Below are 22056 nucleotides of genomic sequence, written 5' to 3'. Positions count from 1 at the left end.
ATATCAGAAAAGAGATCATTGAAAAAAGTAGAAAACAATGGGAAAGAAGAATGAAGCTAAGATTTGGTTGTTTGAAAAGATAAAGGAAGTAGATGAACCTTTACCTAGCCCAAGAATAAAAGGGAGAAGACCTGAGTAAATAAAATACTTAGGAATAAATTTAACCAAGGAAGTGAAGGATCTGTATACTGAAAATTATTATAAAACACAAATGGGAAAGTGTCCTGTGTCATTGGAAGTAATAATACTGTGAAAAATGTCTCCATCACCCAAAGTGATCTACAGATCCAATGGGATTGCATCAAACTAAAAAAAATTCTGCACAGAAAAAAATAAATAAATAAACAATAAAATAAAATTAAAAAAAACAACAGAGTGAAAGAGACAACCTGAAAAATAAAGGAAAATATTTCTAAAGCGGACGTTTAATAATGGATTAGTATCTAAAATATAAAGGGAATTGAACAACTCAATAGTAAGAAAACATAATCTGATTAAAAAATGAGCACAGAACCTTATTAGATATTTCTCAAAAGAAGACTTACAGTAGCCAAGAGATCAATGAACAACAACAAAACAGTCAACATCACTAATCATCAGAGATCTGCAAATCAAAACCACATGAGTTATCACCTCTCATCTACGAGAATGACCATCATCAAAGACAGAAACTAACAAAAATTGGAGTGGACACAGAGAGAAGGGAACCCTTGGGTTCTGTTGGTGGGAATGCAAATTGGTACAACTATCATGGAGAACACTATGGAGTCTCTTCAAAAGATTAAAGCCAGAACTATCATATGATCCAACAATCCAATTTTGGGTAATAGCCAAAGGAAATGATGACAAAGAGAGATGTCCACTCCTATGTCCTTTGCAGCTTTATTCATATTAGTGAAGATATGGAATCAACCGAATATCCATCAATAGATGAAAGGATTAAGAAAGTGTTGTGTACATGGTGTGTGTGTGTGTGTGTGTGTGTGTGTGTGTGTGTGTGTACATACAATGGAATATTTTTCAGTCTTAAAAAGAAGGGACATACTGACACTCTATACAACATGGATGGACTTTGAGGATATTTGCTAAGTTAAATAAGCCAGGTATTAAAGGGTAAGCACCATGTGGTTCCAGCTAGGTGAAGTACCTGGAGTCATCAAGCTCATAGAGCAGAAAGCAGAATGGTGGGAGGCTGGGGGAGGAGGACACAGAGGATTGCATTTTAATGGGTACTTTTAGGGAGGGAGAGAAAGTTCTGGTGCTAAGCAGCCCTGGCTTGACCGTTGGAAGAAGATGGCCATACAGCTCAGAAGGACCCTGTGATGCTACTCGCCCTATAGCCCTGGCAGAGGTCCTCTGTGAACCTGGGTTTTCTGGGTTGTCCCTAGGCAACCTGACTAAGCCCCCAGCATCCCTGGGCCACATGCACCCATGTCCCCACCCAGCTTGCCCTCCTCAGACATGTGTAGATAGTGTTATCCACCAAAGCAACTGGGACCTCGGTGAAGATGAGATCCTCACACCTCTTCTGTACGTACCCAACAGATCTCAGCAGTAAGCCTGCTGCTGCCTCTACATACAGGTGACACACGAGAGGACAGCCACTCAGTGCTCCGAAACTTTGTCCTCTTGGTTGGTAGGTGTGGAGTCAACAAATGCTTCCCTGATGCAAGACAGCCTGGAGCCTAGAGCAGGTCACCTGTTCTAGACGCTTCCTTTCATCGGTAGAGAACGGAGGCCCTGAACAGGATCTCCCCAGGACTGCTGGGTACGTGAGTGACAAACCTGGGGCCAAGTCCTTCTGGCCCATGCTCCCTTCACACCATGGGCCTGCTCCTGTCCCAGCAGCCAGGGTTGTAGGGACCCAAGTCCACAGACGACCCCAAACTTTGTTCTTGATGCTGAACTCCTTTCTTCCCCAGATTGGTCTTTAGAAATACTCAAAAATGATAAAGTGACTTTATTGGTAGTTTTCCTTCTGTTCCCAATTCAGTTCAATAAACAGCCAAATAAAATAAGAATAAATAAAATAAATAGGCAGAAGAAAATCATAATAATCAGAACATTTCTCAACGGTAAAGTTTCAGTGATGGAAGAAGTGAGTCATGTTCTAGAGAATTCTGCCAGCGAGTATTTTCCCTCACTCTTCAGATGGAGCAACGGAGCCAGAGAGGCACTCGAGGGGTGGCTGTGAGGAACGAGAACCAATCACTTAGCACATTTATCTAAAACCACACACACCAGTCCACATTATCCTATTCACCAGAGCCACCAATGTATGCTTCATCCCTCTGTAAATGTCTGTTCCCTGCAGCACAGACCAACAGTTCCTGGAATTACATCCAACGTGCCTTGAGGATAATCATAGTTGTGGTTTCAGAGATGCTCCAATAGCATTTATATAATACTGTGAAATTTACAGGTAAGCATGGAATCTATGCTTAAGAAAATATTCATTTTGGACAAGTGATTTATCAGACAGTGACAGGATTTGGAGATGTGGGAGTGAGTTCAAATAATAAAGAAACATCTCATTGGGCATTTTCTTGGCCCAGCCCTTGGGGGAAACTTGCCAGTCTGTGTGGCAATGCACTGAGAGCCCCAGGACCTTCTCTCATGAGTGATTGAGGACAGGCCTGGGGAGAAGGGCCATTCAGGATTCTGAGCTAATCTGATTATCTAACGCATGGGAGGAGTGTTAGAGAGAATGAGTGCTTTCTCTCTCCTTCCAACTTGCAATAAGTGCTAGTTTTGTGAGCTGACTGGCTCCCAGATCCTCTGGAAGGTACCCCGAGACTTGAGCTTCATTGGGGTCTGTTGAGTCCTGTTTCGGGGACAATGCTGCGAGCCTGTGCCCAGGAACAGAGAGCTCTCCCTGCTCTGCTAAGTGCAGCCCTCACTGTGCCCTGTGCCTTGGGTTCAGAGAAGACATTTTTAATTCATAAACCATAAAGATCATCTTTTATAGTATGTAATTCAGTGGCTTTTTGTATATTCGGATTGATGTGACCATCATCACTAACCAATACTAGAACGTCTTCATCACTTCAAAAACAAACCTCATGCCCACTAGCAGTCACACCCAATTTCCTCCCTTCTTCTTCCCTCCAGTTCCTGGCAACCACTAATCTACTTTCTGTCTCTTTAGATCTGTTCATTCTGGACACTTTGTATAAATGGAATCATATAATATGTGATTTTTGTGGTTGACTTCTTTCATTTAGCAGAGTATTTTCTAAGTTCATCCACATGGTAGCATGTATCAGCTCTTCATTCCTTTTTAATGACTGAGTAGTCTTCCAGTGTACGGATATACTGCATTTTATTTATCCATTATATGTTGATGTAATCAAGGAGAATTTGGGCACTGTTCTGCGCTGCACTTGAAGCCTACAGACAATTAACATGTTTTTCCATTCCCTCATCAAATCAGTGTTTTAGGAAGATGGCTAAGGCAGGCCTGTGAAAGCCACGGGGGCAGATATGAAGGATGATGGGTTTTGGTTGTTGGTTATTCTTCTAGACAGGAAAGAAATATCAAGGTCCCCTGGGAATGTTTGTGCCAGAAGCAAGACTAATCTCCTCTCTCTCCCTCTCTCTCTCTCTGTATCTCTCAGCATCTCTCAGCTTTCCTCTCTGTCACTCTTCCTCTCTCAGCTCAAAGCCATAAAGCCACAGGCTTCGAAGAGCAGCTCATTTTGGGGTGAGAGCCCCACGATGGTTTCAGCCATGTCTCATATTTCCCCTGGCAGCTCTGTTGAAAATCAGACGACCACACTCCTTCCTGGAATGTGCGTGACTGATAATTGCCTCTTGCACAATTATCTGCCAAACTCTGCTGTGGCATTGTGAGGCTTGCCGGGATGCTGGGGGAGGCACTTATCCGCAGTCCTTACAGTCACTCTCTCATCTTGGCTAACTGGGTGGGGGGGAAGGGTGCCCGCAGCTTGGTCCCTGCACCTTCCCCACGCTGCATCAAGAGCTGGGAGCATCTAGGGGCAGAACAGGAACAGACCCGAGATGAGCTTTCTGCTCGCAGATTGTGACCCACTAAAGTCTGAGGCTGCTTCCTCCCCGCACATGGTGAAGGAGGTCTGTGATGATGTGCAATCTGCCAGGTTTACTGCCGTCCAGGGAGAAAGCGGCTGACTGGCAGACAAGGGCTGCATCCGGGCAGAGAGGAGAACAGGCTTGCTTCTTGCATCCTGAACCAGCCCTCCCGGGACCCCACAGCGGGTGGCTCCCACCCTGGCACCCAAGGAGCACCCTTTTCTTTTCCCACAACGCCAGACCTCCACTCCCCTGCCTCCCAGCAGGACCATCCAGGACCCTCAGGTTTCCTGCTGGCCCAGTCTAGCTCTATTGCCCATTCTCACTGATTTCTAAGGAAAGAGATCACCATCAAGAAATGGACAGAGGAGGGTATGGCTGGGGAATTGGAACTGATCAAGGTACATAGAGAGAAATAAGCATAGTTATTTGAAGAAAATTTTGTTGCAAACATAAATGCACACACACACACGCGCACGCGTGCACACACATACACACACACACACAGTTCTCCTCCTCTGGTCTTCTGGAAGATTCTACTCAGGGGTAACTTCCTCAGGCTGGGAAATAGCTGTCCAGAGTTGTGATTGGAAAATGTGCTTAAGGGACTTTTATGAAATGAGCAGAACCGTTCAGTGGACTATTCACAAGAGAGCTGGGTACTGGGGGCTGTTGGAGGAGCTGGTGTCTGTACATAACCTGACCTCGCCCCTCTTACTGGTTTGGCTCTGGATAAGCCACTTGATCCACAGCAAAATTTAGTAGGTGCTCAAAATATGCTTGTAGAGCTACATGTTTATTTATTTTGACAGCTACCCGCATGTCACTTTCTAAATATTTTGACGCAGCTTACAACAATAATAATGAAACAAAGGAAGAACTAAATTATGTGAGAGGAACACATTGAGTGAAGAATATAGTGAAGTTAAAGATGAGATCAATACCTGAAAATTATGAGACCAGAGAGGCTGCAACTTTAACCCTGAGAGGCACAGCCCTTCCTGATTTTGATAGACACTTCCCTGGGTTCTGATCAAGAGGATCTGTGGGGGCAGAGGGTGGTGCCCTGGTGGCACTCCTGGGTGGAGAAAGAGAAGGGCCTGGTGAGGACTGCTTTCCTCCTTGTTGGCACTTATCAATGCGAGCCAGATACCGCCCAGCTCATTTTCATTATCAAGAGTGGCTGTTTTCAACATTGTTTACAAAGTAGCGATGCTCTTCTAAAATCCAATGGAGGGTAGGGACTTTGTTTAAAGTTCCTATGGGGCTGGGTACTGGCCAATTTTTTAGACCTCTCATTCCCTACATAGGAACTGCTTGATCCCAAGGGTCTGAAAACCCCTCTCTGTTCTAGGTGAATGGATGGACGTCAGGAAAGAAAGAGGGAGAGAAGGTGGAGCTGGGGGGGGTGGGCAGAAGGAAGGAAGGATTTTATTGCTACTTTATAACATTGTAGTAAGAACCAGTAAGAATATTTTTACTTTGATCTGCTAAATTGGGACTTCCTTTTCATGTGCATCAAACTGCCCTTTGATTCTTTAAATCCAAATAAAACAAATTATGATGTCAAGAGATTGAAGAGATAGTTCAGTGGGTACTATCCTTGTTAAGCATATGGGCTCTGGAACCAGACTGCCTCAGTTTGAACCCTGGCCCTTACTTATTAGCTGCGTGATACTGAACAAGCTACTTACCCTTTCTGTGCCTCGGTTTCTTTATCAGTAGAAGGGAGTGTCAATAGTACCTACCTTGCAGGGTTGTTGTGAGCATAAAATACACTAGTGTGTATGTGGGTTTAGAATCATGTATGACACAGGGTGATGATGTAATCAACACTGGCTGTTGTTATGGGTGTGGAAGTGTGTGTTTCCTTGCAGTACCAGTTTTTGCACACATAATTCCTGGCCCTCCGGTAGGTATCCTATTTAACTTCAGGACCCCACAGGGGGCTTGTTCACTCAGCAGATGGCCAGGGATTTGTGCTGCAGTGAGTTCTGTGAATGTGGTTGGTTGGGCAAGGACGGGGTGGGGTGGCTTCTGTGCCTTTTGCTGTTTTGCTGGGGAAGATGAACTCTGGAGGCATCCAGGTCCAATCTTATTTTATGGTTGTGGGATGTTTATAGCAAACTCCTTCCTAGTCTATATGATCTGTAAGTCCAGAGGGCGTCTGCTGGGGGGGAAAATGGTCAGCGAATGCTTTCTTCCTAACAGTTTCCCAGGCTGGGCTGGAGCAGAGAACCTTGGACTGCTGTGGGTTTCACCTAAAGTTCCCGGTCCTGTTCTCTGACCTGCTTCCTAGGGACAAGGTGGCATTGCAGGGACTTTCCAGGGTCTCCCATAAGAATCCTAAGGGGGCCCATGCATGTCAAGGTTGTTGTTAGTGGTCCCTGAGATCAGGCAGGGGCCACAGCCAGAACCTGGAGCTGGACAGTTCACACCTCCCCAACCTCTCTCTAGTCATGCTAGAAGGTTCCTGTGGTTCCACCTGTCTTTCCAGGTGGCAAGCTATCATTCCTGTAAGGACTTGCAATTTGCTTTGCAAGACCAAACTCTCAGGCTGAAGTTGGTGGTAACAGACAGTGCACACCACGGAGGGCGAAGAGGAAAGGAGGAGAGGGAGACTTGGTGTCAGAAGTGGGACTTCCTTTTGAGCAGGAAGTGAAGGAAGAAGCTGGGAATCTCAGGGATGCAGGAATGGGTATATGAGGGTGTGCCGGGCCGGGAGAGAGGAGACCAGGCTGATGGGAGTGGTAAATGGCGTGTGGATCTTGGATGAGGAGGGTCTGCCTGGAGCATGGATAACTCTGAAGCCCCATTGGAATAGATTTGGCTTGATTCTCTAGGAAACAGGACAGACATATTGGGAGAGGGGTTCACAAGGAAGGCCTTGTCTTCTGCCTGATGATCCTGGCTGGGAATCTTCCCTGACAGTGTCAAGGGCAGTTGGAGTGAGGTCTGTCTCAGCACGTGTATAGGCACACACATATAGCTTGCAGGTGTGACCAGGTGTGCTTGCACACAACCATTATCTCTGCTGAGTTTTCCAGTCTCTTAATCCTTCTGGCTATGAGCTTGTGATCTGGGGCTTACATACAAATGACTTTATAAGTCTTAGCAGGACCACAGGGTGCCATCATGTCAGAAGGGGAAACCAAGGGGCTGAGGTTGTAGCTCAGTGGTACAGTGCTTGCCTAACATGTGTGAGGCTCTGGGGTCCATCCTCAGCACCACATAAAAAATAAATAACTAAAATAAAGGTATTGGGTCCATCTACTAAAAATAAATAAACGAAACAAAAGTATCGTGTCCATCTACAACTGAAAACAATTTTTTAAAAAGAAGGTGAAAACAAGGCACTGTATTCTAAAGAAGCTGGTTCTAGGAGCTGCCCTTGAATTATTGTGGAGTCCGATTTCAGGTGGGGGCTGCTGGGACTCCTTTATTCAGCAGTCTGGCTTCTAAAATGGTTTCTTTCCCTCATCTCTTATAAAGCCAGGGAAGGGTGTTACCTGAGAGAGGCTATTTGGACAAATAATCATTTTAATCATTTCTCAGTGGTGCAGTTTGGTGGAGGGGGCTGGGAGGGAGAGGTTGCTCCTGGGGTTTCCAGTCACCCCAGTACTCCTTTAGAGTACGGTGGGGAGGGGGCTTGTAGAGGACTCAGAAGGCTCAGAAAGGTGCATAACACTTCACCATATGGAAAAGAGTGGCAGAAAAAGGAGGAAGACTTAAACTTGAGGTGATAGGGGGTGGCCGAACCTGGGGATGCAGGTGACGTCCCAGTGCATAGTGTTCCTCGGATAGAAGTGTCTTTGGTAAGAGGGAGGAGTGTGAGGCCATGTGTCCTGAGGTCACCTCCCCATAGTACTGACCACCTGAGTACCTCCTGTCCCCTCTCGAGAGCTGCTGCCATCATCCCTTGCCCTAGGAGGGGCTACCTCCCACTCCTGGGTGCCTTTTATTCTCTTTCTCCCTTGGGCTGTGAGAAGGGCAGAGTGCCCAGCCAGGGAATGGACATGGATGTGTGTGGTTGTGTGTGTGTGTGTGTGTGTGTGTGTGTGTGTGTGTGTGTGTGTGTGGTGTGTGGTTTGTGTGTAGGGGCTGGGGCTGACAGCAGGTCAGAGCACAGGAGTAGAGAGCTTCTGGCAGGTGAGGCTGCCCTTAGGTCAGCTCTGTACCCTGGAGCCCAGAGGACTCTTCACTCAGACGGCAACAGCCTGCAAGACCCCAAGAGGCCCGAGCAGCTTCAGTCACTGACCAGAGGAGACCCCGAGGAGCCTGGGAGGAGCCGCAGGAATAAGTTAGGCTCTGAAGGGCTGGGTGTGGCTGGGCTCAGTGAGAGGTGGGAGAAGCCAGGGATGCTCAGAAACATCTGGACCCACAGAGCAAGAAAGAAGAGGAAAAGGGAAACTAGGAGACCTTCGTGCCCTCGGTCTGTGGCTTGATGCACAGTCTCTTAATCTCTGTCCCTTGGGCCCTGCAATTCAGAGGCCACAGCCAGGGGCCGGAAATTCCAAGTAAAGGAGGGAAGGGTGTGGGGTGTGAGGTGTGATACCAGTGTGGCCCATGCGGTCTCCCCAGTGGTGGATGGTGGGTGGTCATAGTCAACATTTGAAGGCAAGAATGGAGGGGTGACCCTGAGGCTGGTGGTCAGGCTGGGGAGACTGAGGAACCAGGTTCTACAGGCCCTCAGTGGGTAATAGTAAGTAGAAGGGGTAGTGGTTTTGGACAAGACCCAGATTTTGCTTCTACTTACAGGTGTTCATGATGACAGTACCCTGGAAAGCTCTGGAATAAAAATACCTGGGCTTTAGGTCGTGGAGGTAGGAGATGGTATCGTGTAATGAAAGGTTTCATTTTTTTCACCTGCCACAGCCTTAATGTCAGATGCTTGGGAAACAAGAGGTGGGGATGAATGGGCCTTTGAGCTGGCTGATGGGAGGGCTCGGGGCAGGTGGGTGGCCACTCTGCCTGTGACCTCTCCCCTTTGCATCTCGAGATTCACAAACAAATTCCTGGTTTCTGGTGCCCTTGCCGCTCCCTGTCACCCTCTTTGTTGTTCTCCTTCAGGTGATGGTGGGCTCCTGCTCCACATCCTGATGGGACTCTCTGGAGCTGACAGAACCCTTTACTGCCTACAACTTGGGCCTGGTGCTTCTTTCAAGGTCTGTGTTCTATGAGGCAAGGCTGCTCAGCGCTTTCTGCAGAGTTCCAGCATCTGTTACTCCTTGGGGAGCCCAAAGGATAAATAAAGCCATGAGCTTCTGACACAAAAAGTTCCAAAGCCTAGGCGGGGACATAGGCAGGGGCTGGGATTCTGTTGGTCTTTCACTTCTCCATCCCTGTTAGCAACTTCTGTCCTCCATTTTCTTAAATAGAGGAGCAGAGGTCCTCACCGGCCTCCCTCCACATACAGGGGTGTGGTCAGGCCCCGAGAGCTGGGCTCCATAACTTAGCGGAAAGCAAGAGTGGAATTCCTAAAAGACCCCTCTCCCCTCCCCTTTCTATCTGGGCTGCTAGCCTTGGCCCAGCTTTCTGAGCCCCGACACCCGGTGTTCCACCCAGTTGCCTGGTCACTCAGCAAGTGACATTGAGCATATACTTTGTGCCAGACCCTCTAGGACCTACAGAGAAGGTCTGCCTGCTCCTGAGGAGCTCACAGATTAGGTAGAAGGCCAGGGACACATGTGGAACTGGGCCGTGGGCATTCAGTGTTAGCAGACAACAGAGAGCAACGGAACAGTCTCTGGGCCTGGAAGTGGGGGTCCAGGAAAGTTTTGGAGCGGGTGGTGGTAATCAGGGCTTACTATGGGCAAGAGGCTGCTCTGAGCACTTTGTGAGGATCCTTTCCTCACGCTGCTGGAGGCACAGAACTTAGTGACTTAGCTGGTGGCAAGTGGTAGAGACAGAATTCAAAAGCACTGTCCTTCCTGCAGAGCTTGCATCTTCCACCCAGGAGCTCCCTGTCCTGGTGAGCCAGGGGGAAGCAGGGCCTGGAGAAGGTGGTCCCAAGCTAAGCTCCTCCCCCTTCTCTCCCTCGCTGCCTTCATTAGCTCATCTTCAGTCCGACCGCCACATTACCCACAGAAAACACCAAAGCATCCAAAGGATCTTACATTGCATTCTGGGGACCCTGATGGCTTCCCATGTAGCAAGAAAGCACTGAACTTCTGGGATGGGCTCATGAAGCCTCAGGTCCTTTCTGGCCTCCGCCTTCCTCTCCAGTCCGGCCTTCCTCTGCCCCCTGTCAGCAGCCCTCATCCAACACCCTCCCACCGGCCTCCTTCCACATACAGGGGCGTAGTCAGGCCCCCAGAGCTGGGCTCATCGCTGTCTTTCTACTAGTCTTTCAACCCTGGCTGCCCTTCTCCCGTGGCCCCCTGACAAATGCCCACACAGCCTTTAGACTCAGGTCAGTGGTCTCCTCTCTGCAAGCCTTTCCCCTCTCTCCCAGGCCTGGCTATTAGCTTCCTGCTGGGTTTCCACACTCTCGCTACAGGCCTCTATGCTCAGCAGCAGGGTGCTGGAGCCCACTCCACCAGCTGCGGAGCGCTGGTTGGTGGGTCTCTTCCCAAGTCCATGTTCAGGGATGTCTTGCTAAATAGCTTGAAGTCATCCCCAGCAGTATTTACACCACACAAATTCACAACACCACAGATCAGAGCTTCTTCTCCCACCCTGAGAGCCTGGCTGGCATGTTTGTCTCCTCCCCAATGGCAAGTCCATCAAAGGAAGGGCTGGGTCCTACTCCTGTTTGTAAAGGCAGGCCCAGCTGAATGTCTGTTATTAAGTGAGAAATAACTTGCCAGACAGGAGACTTGTCCTGGGGAACTTGTCAATTGTGATGACAGTATATTCTGCTGCCCCCCACCCCCATACTTCAAACACTGCCACACCCTTATCAACTTCCTTCTTAAAGCGCTTAGGAGCTGCCTTTGCCTGTAAGACCAGAATTCAAAGCCTGGAGGCTGGGGATCTTTTATCTGCCTTGTTTTGTCCCTGTGAATGGTGTGGAGAAGTGATTAGTACAACACTGCCAAATGAGTTAATAAGTAATCAAATCTAAGCTCCTTAACACAACTCTCAGGCCCTTCACTAGACCACACAACTCTCCCTCAGTCGCTGTAGTTGCTTCCTCTGGGTAGAAATCCTCCAACTGATCCTCTCACCAGCACACAGGGTTAGGACCCAAGGCCAAGCACCACCATAATACCATCTCTCCTTCCCCTCCATTTGCCAAAGGCCTCTTCACTCTTGCATCTCTGCTGACTTCCAGAACTCCCTCTGTCCTTCTGTAGTAACAACCTTAAAGATTAGGATCATTTCCTCCATTCTTTGTGGGGCTCTGAGCTCCTTGGAGGCAGGGCACATGTGTGGATGGCCTTGGGTTCACCCTGGCCCTTCATTGCCTAACTTAGTATCTCACATGTGGGGATCCATATCTGTGGTCTATGGTTTACTCACATAAAAAAATAGAGACTAATGAGATGTGTGCAAATCCTGTCTCTAATCTATCCACTTCAGGGAATAGTATGGGTTAGCAAAATCAAACCTAGTATCACTAGGGGTTGGAGGGGGACAGTGCTGTGGGGAACATGACCAAATCCAGAATCAGCCTCACGGGCCCTGGTGTCTGATCTCCTGGTGGAGTGGCCTTGTGCCTTGATAATTTCCTTTTTCCCCTTTTCTTCCAGTTCATGGCCACCTTGCTCCTGGCTGACTGTAACTACTTCTGCCAGCTAGTGGACTACAACTGAGCAAGCTCAGGGTGAGGGTACAGCAGGAAGTGGGACAATTAAGGCTGAAGAGGGAGGGTTGGTGGAAAGACCCTCATACAACAACCAGAACTGGATCAAGACAAAGTCACCAAGCTTTCTGACGGGAGGCTGGGGACTGGCTGGTTAGGCACAGGCTTTGGAATCAGAGGAGCTCAGACCTCAGTTTGGACATCAGATCTGCCAGTTACTGGCCATGTGACATACCTTTTTTGGATCTCAATTTTCTTATCTATGTAATGGGGATAGGAACACTTATAAAAGGAAACTTTGGGGAAAGATTGAATTAGACAATGTCTGAGTGTTTAGCTCTGAGACAGGTGCATATTACTGGTATCTAAGTGGTAGTTATTTCATTATTGCTAGCTGTTCTCAGTTTCAACTGGAAGTAGAACAAAAGGCTTCCCAGCAGCAAGAAAGCTAAGCTTTGACAGGTCACTGAGTAGTGATAGGGATGTTGAGTCACTGGGGTTCCAACAAGGAGCTAAAAGTCTTGCGACTCAAAATATGGTCCACAGACCAGCAGCATCAGCATCGCTGGGAGCTTGTTCAACAAGCAAAATCTGTGCCCCACCTCACGCAGCAAGCACAGGGATTAAGAATCTGCTTTTCAATAAACAAGATCTGCATGTGCTTAGGATTGAGCTGAGCACATTTGGAAAGTCCTCCTTTGACCACTCGAAAGCTGTGCCACCTTATTCCTGGGCTAACAAGCAGACAGGTAGGTAGGCACTTTGGGAACACAAAGTGTGCAGGAACAGGGAGGGCTGAATCCTGCCCTGCTGGGCAAGCCGTGCCACCAGCAGGACCAGAGTCTGATGGAACTTCCCCTTCGTGCCCAGCAGATGGCGAGCGTGTGCTGGTGGTGCTACTCAAAGGCTGCTGAGTCTCTAGGCAAGGTGAGATTCCCCAAGCACTGGCTCCTTTACAGTTCTGTCAGCCAGGTCTCAGGCAGTGTTTCACCTGCCCAGTGTGAATACTTTCCTCCAGCATCCCTGTTGGATGTAAAGCCTTGGTTCTAGGATCTGACTGAGGAAGGATGCTCAGGGACTGATGTAGCATCTCACTGCTACAGGCTTCCACCGAGTCTCCATTGTTCATCTATTAACCTGCATAAAAGTAGTCATTTTCCCCCAATAGCAAATCCAGAGGGTTTTCAGGACCTAGTGGGTCAAGATCATGATGTGGGGTGGTGGTGATGAGAAGGTGCTGAATCCTCCCTCCGTCCACTGCCCTGGGTGGCAGGATAGGATGTCGGAAAGAGACAAGTCTCAGAAACCCACTGCTCCAATCCTTTTTGGTCACCTATTAGTTGTGTGCCATTAGGCACATTACTTAACCTTTGATGCCTCAGTTTCCCCACCTATAAAATGGATAAATGGGAGTATAAATTGCATATTATTATGTAGAATTTAAATTGTTTCTTGATACATATAATGTACCTGGCACATAGTAGATGCTAAAAAGGTGTTTGACTACTTTTTCCCTTTCATTTTAGTCCCTTCTTCTAAAGCAGGCAGAATTATTACCTGTCCTCTCTCTTTCTCTCTTTCTTTTTTTTTTTTTTGGTGAGGGACTATATTAGGGATTGAACCCAGGACCTCACAGATGTTAAACAAACACTATATCCCAAGCACACCCTGAAGGAATACCTGAGGCCCCAGGAGAAAATTCCAGAGAAAGCCTGAAGCATTGATACCATATTTTCTTCCTCTTCAGATTTTCTTTACATTGCAAAAGAAGCCAGATTAGCTTAGCTTCTACTGGTGGGTTGGAGTCCAGTATGTGCCAGGTGGTTCAGGTTAGTGATGCAACGCAAGGCAGGCCCTTGTGGGGCAGGTCTCTGTTTGGCTCAGTGATGGCTTGGGAGAGGAGCTTCCCTGTACTATGACGTATTGTCTCTAAGGTGTCCCTTTTCTGAAGCCATGAAGCCAGTACTCTGCTCCCTTTCTATCTCTGTGGTTCCTCAGAGCCACCTAGCTCCTCCTCCCTGGGGTGGGGCAGGCAGCTGGGAGATGCTCATTGCTATCAGCCCAGAGAGGGCCCAGGGAGGTATGAAAACACTCACTTAACCATTTGACCCAGCTATCCCACTCCTCAGTCTATACCCAAAGGACTTAAAATCAGCATACTACAGTAACACAGCCACATCAATGTTTATAACAGCACAATTCACAATAGCTAAACTGTGGGACCCAACTAGATGCCCTTCAATAGATGAATGGATGAAGAAATTGCAGTATATATATACATGATGGAATATTACTCAGCATTAAAAGAAAATAAAATTATGGCATTTTCAGGTAAATTGTTGGAGTTGGAGAATATTATGCTAAGTGAAGTTAGCCAATCCCCAAAAACCAAAGGCTGAATGTTCTCTCTGATAAGTGGATGCCAGTCCATAATGGGAGGGGGATGGGAGAAATGGAGGAACTTTGATTGGGCAAAGGGGAGTGTGGAGTGGGGAGGGGATAGTCAAAATGCACTCCACTGTCATATATACCTAATTTTAAACTTAATTAATTAATGAAAAACTTAAAAACACTAATTTGGCATCCAGTTTCCCCAGGCCTCCATCGTGACTTCATATGGCTCAAGCCTGCCTCCTCCATGAGACCTTCCCAAGGATTTTCTCTGTAGGGTTTGTCGAGTGCTCTCAGAAGACTGGAGGGTTGAAACCTAGAAGAGAAAACCCTAATCACAGCTGGGCCTAGCTCCACTTATTTTCCTCCACCTCCTCACAGGTGGTGTGTGGAATGGAGTGCAGTGAGCGTCTGACCCATACTGAGAAGAAGAAAGAGCGAAGCTGTGGCTCCTAATTGCATAGATAGATTTTTGTTTACGTGCCAATTTGTCTGTGATGGAGAAGCTGCAGGTGTGCTAAGCCCCTCCCCCATGGGGCTCTGAAAGCACCTGGAGATCTCTCCTGTGTCTGTGTGGACGTCTCAGATAAATAGAACGTTGTTCTACAGAGCCCTTTGTTACTCTGTTCCAGTCTTCTCCCTCTGGTCATCATCCTCATTCCCCATTCGGTTCCTGACCACTTCCCTGTCCTTCTCAAAGGTGGAGGGAGAGGAGACCCTGAGGTTGGAAGAAGCCAGCTTCTTCTACATATGAGAGTCTCATTTGCCTCCTCCTGGCTGGAGAGCAACTCCTGCAGCTTTCCTTGGGGGTCTCAGTGCAGCCCAGAATGCTCTGCATGCCCTCAGTGCACTGCTGTGACCCCTTCAGCTTCTCTTGAAGGACCCAGACCAGGGCAGGGAAGCATGGCTGCCCTCCTGTTTCTGGATTCAGAGCTTGCCTGCCTTTGGAGTTGCCTTTCTCTGAGCACCAGAGCATTGCCAAGGGCAGTACTGAAGGTCACAGACCGATGGGATGTGAGAGCTGAAAGGGGCAGTAAATGCCTCTTTTCATGAAGGAGGAAACTGAGGCAGAGAAGTGAACTGATTAACTCAAGACCCCACAGGCATGTGGGCAGAGCTGTCAGGAACACTCATTTACTGACTCTGATCCCAGCATCCTTTTTCCCCAGAAGATGGAAATCTAAGGATTACTTGAATATTTTCTTTTTAATGAATGACTTTATTTCCTATCCAACCAAACTCCTTAGCAGAACTTCCCATAGGAAATGGAATTAAAATGTTTGCAATTTTATCTTTCCCTCCCCAGACTTTCCAGGTTACCGAAGCATCAGGCTTAGCTAGAGGAACCCCTGTCAGAAAAGCAGGGGGTCACTTGAGGCTTTTGTTTTGGATTCAGGAAGGAAGAAGGAATGCAAAAGTTTAGCATCTTACCCAAGAGTGCTGATTTCAGATGCTCTGGGAATTAGAAACCAGCTTGTCCACTCTTCCCTGCACTTGCTTGCCCTGGTAGAGAAGGAAAAGTTGCTGCTGGGTTATAGATGTCTTTTATAAATCACAGGACTAGGGCAAGAATGAACAAAGTTTCCAGAAGCCATGGTAGTGGAGCCATAAATCAGACAAGCACTCCCCAGCTGCCTTAAGGCAATTTGGCATTGCTGGAAAAAGAAGAAAGGTCTGGAATGATGGGGAAAATAGTTTGTGTTCCCTGCAGTAACTGCTTTCTGTGCTTCACAGCAGGGACCATATTCACCCAGGAGAGCACACACATGTGCACCTGTAGGAGACCAACACATGCACCTGGAAGTGTGTGTGTGTGTGTGTGTGTGTGTGTGTGTGTGTTGTTATTTATTCATTTATTTTCTGCATATGGAACCTTCTTGTACATGACTTTAATGACTATAGAAGGAGCACAAGCAGAGTGCCTACCCTAAAACTGTAGGTTACTCCTTTCAATAGGTCCTAAGTCGTCAATTGGGTGTGACAATAATGATGTGATATTAGGAAGTATTGGGAGATTTCACTCACAGTTCTGTATTTTTTTTTATTGAAAAACAAAAGGTCTGGGCCTGATCTGCTTTCCAACAATCATCAGCAGGAGCTGGGTTATAGTTGTTCCCTTCAGAGTGAGTTGAGTCTCTTTTTGCTTCCAATAATCCTCATTCCTGATTTCCAATCCTTGACGATTTCCTTTACCAAGTCAGTAAATTTAACAGAAAAAGCAGGTCTCTGAAAGGTAAAAGGACCCTTAATCCATGAGACCAGAAGCCTGGGGTCCTGCTGCCAAGGCCAGAGGCTGTCCGTGAGCCTTCTGAATGCGGAGACTGGGGCTGTTGGTCAGCTTTCATTATGCCCATGGCCTTATTTTCCTCATGGGTGGAAAATATTTCTCTATATGTCCATTTCTGCCAAAGGTTATGAAGCGAAAGAGCAAAGGGTGCCATGTTTAGGGAAACTGTACTGACCTCTGTCCTCCTGTAACCCTGTAGACTTTGGTGACTGTGGCCTCTCTGCAGAGCTTTCCTCTGTGATCTGACTTAACTGTGTCTCTGGTTCAGAGGTAGCAGGTTAGATGAGGTGGGAGTGCATGTGGCTGAAAGAAAAGACAATGAGCATGGAAGTGGAAGCTTGTATCTGGGAGAAGATGATCCCTGTGACCTAGGAGAGACAGGATCATGAGGCTGAATGAAGACAGTACCACACAGTAACAAGAATGTGCTGTGTCCTCTGTCCAGTTAAGCAGGCAGAGAAATATGTGATGCAATTAAGGATTTCCAACTAAAGTGATTAACATGGCTTGTCAGGCCATGTTAGTCAGTTTTCCATTACTATAACAAATACCCCAGATAAATAAGCTTAAAAAGACAAAAAGGTTATTTTGAGTAACAGTTTTGGAAGTTCCAGTCCATGACTGGACAGACACATTACTTTTAGGTCTCTAGTGGAAGAATAGCAAGCACATCATGGTAGGGGCTGGGATATGGAAGAGAGAGAGACAGAGGAAGAAGAAGGGACCAGGGTTCTACTATCCCCTCTAAGGTCATATCCCCTGATGACTGAACGCCTTCCCTCTAGGCCCCACCTCTTAAAGTTTTCACCATCTCCCAATAGCACCAAGCTGAAGACTGAGTCTTTTGGGGAGACATTTAAGATTCAAACTGCACGGCAGGGCAAAATTCAGTATTTGGATATTTTTGATTTGAGGACTACCTCCTACTTCCAGGGTGTCAGATAATGAGACACCACTCTATTCCTGCTCGCCAGCACCAAGAGGGCGTGAGACAGGGACTCGTCACTTTCCTGGATAATGACTGGCTGTTAGCTCAGGTTCTGCACTTGTCCTGTTGGTGGAATGACGTCATCATGCTTCCCAGATCCTTTGTGTTCCCAGATCTTGGGTGGTTCTCAGTATTTTGGCTTTGAGGTGGACTCTCCTGCCTTGGAAGTTTATTGGTCGCAGATTAAATGGTCATAGATCTGAAACAACTGCTGTTGGAAGGAGTTCAGAAAGACCTTCCTCAGCTTCTAGTTTTACCTGTAATTTCATTAAAATATTTCAGGGCCAGAATTCAAGAGGTCAGTTGCCAAAGCAATTAGAACTAGAGTTAGCTCCAAATCCTTGGGATTCCAAGAGATCAGTGACTTCATGTGGGTCTTCTCTCCTTGGGGATATCTTTTATACCTGAAAACCAGAATTTAAAAGGATCCTGCTGAATGCACACCTGTAATCCCAGGGGCTCAAGAGGTTGAGGCAGGAGGATGGTGAGTTCAAAGCCATTTTCAGCAATTTAGTGAGGCCTTAAGCAAGTCAGTGTGATCCTGTTTCTAAATAAGATATAAAAATGGCTAGGGATGTGGCTTGGTGGTTAAGTGTCCCTGGGTTCAATCCTCAGTATATAACAAATAAAAAAAAAGTAAAAGGATCCTCTAGTTTCATTTCCCCCAAATATATGCCCTAACTTAACTTTGTCAAAGTTGGCTCTGGTTCAGATGTAGCAGGTTAGATGAGACAAGAGTGCAAAAAAAGTTAAATCAGGCTGCAATTAAAAGAAATCTATCCTGAGCCTCCATTTTAATGTCTGTCTGCTTCAGTTTTTCCAGTATACACCTTCCAGAAAAGGTGTGTATAGTAGTATCATTTTGCTATCAGAGGTGCTTTTTCATATAAGTGGGCCCAGAGAAAGCAATGAGATGACTTGTCCATTCTGAATCTCTGGCATCATTTGAGAACTTCCATCATGCTTGGGGATTGACTGAGAGGTTGCATAACCAATTGTGGACAGTGTGCTCAGATCAGAAGTCCCTGGACAATCCCTCTCCAGGGTTGGCCCTGGGGAGAAGAGCTCTCAAGAGCTTCTCAAGGACACAGGTGGAATTGCCTCCTTTACGCCTTTGATGATGTGTGAGGTTAACATGCTTCTTTGGAATTGTTTCAGTGGAAAATATGACTCCATTTACAAATAATATATTTGCTTTATACACAGCATTTCAGGAATGTGTTTCATTTGCAAGTAAGCCATCTGCACTCACTTAATGGTACATAAATAGAGAACAAAGCAAAGTGACAGAGAATAATGGAGCAAGAAGAGACTTAGGTAAAACTTATGGAATCCATCGTTCTGCATTTCTACGTTATTACAGACCTGTTCTGAATATTCCCCAGAGAAGGAGCATCCCAGCACAGATGCCTTTGAACTCTTTGTGTTTGAGCTTCATGATCTTTTTTGTTGAGTTGTTTTCCTCCTGCCTTAGATATACATCACCTGTCGCACTTTCAACTTCCTTTCTCCTATTTTGTCCTCTACTGAGATGGATGCTTTAACTGGCCCTGCTACCTACAATAACTCATGCCAGAGTTCCCCAGATGTGATTTGCAGAACTCTGGTCCTACATGGGATTCTCATGAAAAGCCATCCCCAGGCACTGAGCTTCAGAATGTTGCCTCTGGGAGACACACAGCACATGTGTGCCTCAAATTAAAGGCTCTGAGAAGTCTTGCAGCAAGTAAGCCTAGGTCAATTCTTTAACCCAGTAAATATTGTGACTTTTTATGTAACATAAATTAATAGATTGAGAGTTATTATGATGGGTTGTAAAAATTATTATCATAATTATTTTGCCTGTCTCTCTCTCAATGGAAAGTTTAATCCAAGAAATACATTTTGAGAAAGTCAAAGAGATTTGAAACTCCTTCCAAGGGATTTGAGTCCATGGAGTTTCTGCCATCAGAGATTTTTCATATGGACCATGTTGTGGCTTCAATCCTCTTAGCGTTCTCCACACCCCTCTTCAGTTGGGCAGGAAGTGTTTGTTTATTCTTGGTTTTTGGTTGCCCTGGGGACTGAACCAAGGGCCTTGTACATGCTGGGCACATGCTGTACCACAGAGCCACGTCTCAGCCCCTAATAGGAAACCCATTGTGAGCCTCCTATTCTTCCATTTCCACTGCCATTCTTGTTTACAACCCATCACAATAACTCTCAATCTATTAATTGATGTTACATAAAAAGTCACAATATTTACAATTATTGATAAGGCTCTGGATAATGTGAAAGGAGATACCCTCTCCCTATGGCCCTTTATAGCCTTCTTCAATAGAAAGTCTTCTAAGAAGGTAGATGTGGGAGCTGGTCTTTGTAGATTCCGTTTCTGATCTACTTTGTTAGCAGTTGTCTACAATTTGGATGCTCTTCCGGGTGGATGAGGATGCCTGCATCACTTCACTGTGGTGTGGTCTTAACTAATCTATGCATGTTCTTAACGAAATAAGATTTTATAAACTGGGTTCTGTGGTACATTCCTGCAATCCCAGTGGCTCGGGAGGCTGAAGCAGGAGGATCATGAGTTCAAAACTAGCCTCAGCAAAATTGAGGTGCTAAGCAACTCAGTGAGACCCAATCTCTAAATAAAATGGGGCTGCAGAAGTGGCCCAGTGATGGAGTGAGTGCCCTGAGTTCAATCCCCAGTACCTCACCCACAAAAAAAGATTTTTGTAAATATGACAATGAGTAATATGATCATTAGTAAGGTTATGTTCTCATTAGTAGGTTTAGTTCATTAGAATAGTGCTCATGAAAACGAACATGTGACAATATTTGATTTTCATTATCGACAAAACACAAAAACATGGCTCTTTGGTGTGATCCAGATAGTTCACCCTGCTTTCCCTTTTATCTTAAAGTTCCCAGGCTCTCTGGCTGGGGAATTTGTTATTTTTTAATTGGACCATCACTTTGGTGGAGCTGGAATGGGGTTGGATTTGGCTATCTGGAAGGACCCCTTCCTCAAAACAATCATCTGAATATGCTGTCTGAAGAGAATGTGTCCCCTTGCTGTGCCTTCAGGAACCATCACTAGGTGTGATTATTCATCCAGTGGGTAAGGAGATATTTGGCAAACTCCTTTCTGGAATAAACATGTCTACACTGCTTTTATTGCTTGCTAAATTCAGTTGTCCATTGGAATCTGAAGAAGACTGGTTCCAGAATTCCCCACAGATACCCAAATCTGCAGATGCTCAAGTCTCTTATGTAACACCATATAGTATTTGCATAGAACCTAGACATCCTCCTGTATGCTTTAAATCATCTCTAGATGCTTTGTGTGCCTAGTAAAATGTAAGAGCTATATTTAAATATTTGTTAAACTACATTGTTTAGGGAGTAATGAACAAGGAAAATAGTGTACATATACAGTACAGGTGCAATCTTTATCTGAATGGTTTTGATCCAAGGTTGGTCGAATCCCTGGGTATGAAACTCATGGATATAAAGGATCAGCTATACAGAGACTTCCAGGCCTCCCTAAAAGTCAGTAGATTTGGGAGAAGTCGGAGACTCCATTTTTAAATACATGAGCTCCAAGTGATTATTTCAGGATATTTAGACTTCCTATGACCCGTAAGCAGGTCTCAACTTTACAGAGCATTGGAATTACCCAAGAAGATTTAAAAAAGTCTTCCTGCCTGTCTTCTGTCCCCTGCTCTAATTTGAATAATTGATCCAGGGTGAAATCCAGATACAGCATTAAAAAAAATTCTTAAGAGGTCTTATGTGGAGCCAGTAAGATACCACTAGCCCAAGAAATTCTATTACACCTTTATATTTAATAATTTTATACTTTATATGTAATTTTATATTTAATAAATTTATATTTATATTCAATATTTTATATTTAACATGATTTTATAGTTAAGACTTTTATAATTTTATAATATTTTATAAGTCTCTTTTACTATGGACTACCATAACAATCTGCAAAGGTCAGTGTTATGATTGCCCTTGTCCCAGAGAGGTTGACTGTGTTGTGTAAGGTCATATAGCATCTCTGTGTGTCAGCAGCTGCCATTCTCTGCCCAGCCCACAGCCAGTCCTGCCAAGCCCTTTGGGAAGAGCAGCCTCCATGCCCCGAGAGTCTCCCAGGATGAAACAGTCCTTCAGGTGCCTCTCAGTGCTGACTCGGGAGCCCTTTCTTTCCCTCCTCACCAACCTCTGTGACTGAACCCTTCCTCCTTCCCTGTGCACCGTGCAGTGATGCCATCCTCCCATGCGCCATCCCACTTACCAGTGAGAGAATGACACTGAGGGACAGAAAGCCTGGGAGCTGGCCAGTCCACATCACCTACAGTGGTCTGAAGACACAGACATGCTGTCCCTTAGCCTCAGATCCAGGCCCTTCTCTGCTGTCGCTCTGCAGAAAGCACAGTGCCTTGCCGGCACCAAGAGGCTCATCCACACCCAGGCTGTCCCACAGCTGTGTCCCCTTCTCCCCTAATGCCACCCCAGTCAAGCATTCTCACAGCCATCACTGGGGCTTCCCTGGCCCTGTACCCAATACCCTCTCCCTCCCCACTTCCCAATAACCCCAAAGCC

General features: G+C 46.3%; 1 long non-coding RNA gene across 5 annotated transcripts in view; it reads left to right on the top strand.

The window, feature by feature from the left end:
• The window catches only part of LOC144374240 (uncharacterized), a 53478-nt gene that overhangs the window by 13604 nt on the left and 17818 nt on the right, over positions 1-22056 (top strand). Inside the window, exons 2-5 of one of the 5 annotated variants that reach the window (XR_013433687.1) lie at positions 9121-9215; positions 11745-11818; positions 12344-12546; positions 12671-12724. This is a non-coding gene — a long non-coding RNA (uncharacterized LOC144374240). Of the gene's footprint in view, positions 1-1640; positions 1769-2314; positions 2976-9120; positions 9216-11744; positions 11819-12343; positions 12547-12670; positions 12725-22056 lie in introns of those variants that run through there. The other 4 variants (XR_013433685.1, XR_013433688.1, XR_013433689.1 and 1 more) reach the window with 4 other exon arrangements.

This window comes from Ictidomys tridecemlineatus, unplaced genomic scaffold (assembly GCF_052094955.1).
Source record: "Ictidomys tridecemlineatus isolate mIctTri1 unplaced genomic scaffold, mIctTri1.hap1 Scaffold_63, whole genome shotgun sequence".
Lineage (NCBI taxonomy): Eukaryota > Metazoa > Chordata > Mammalia > Rodentia > Sciuridae > Ictidomys > Ictidomys tridecemlineatus.
This window is presented reverse-complemented; position numbering and strand designations above follow the sequence as displayed.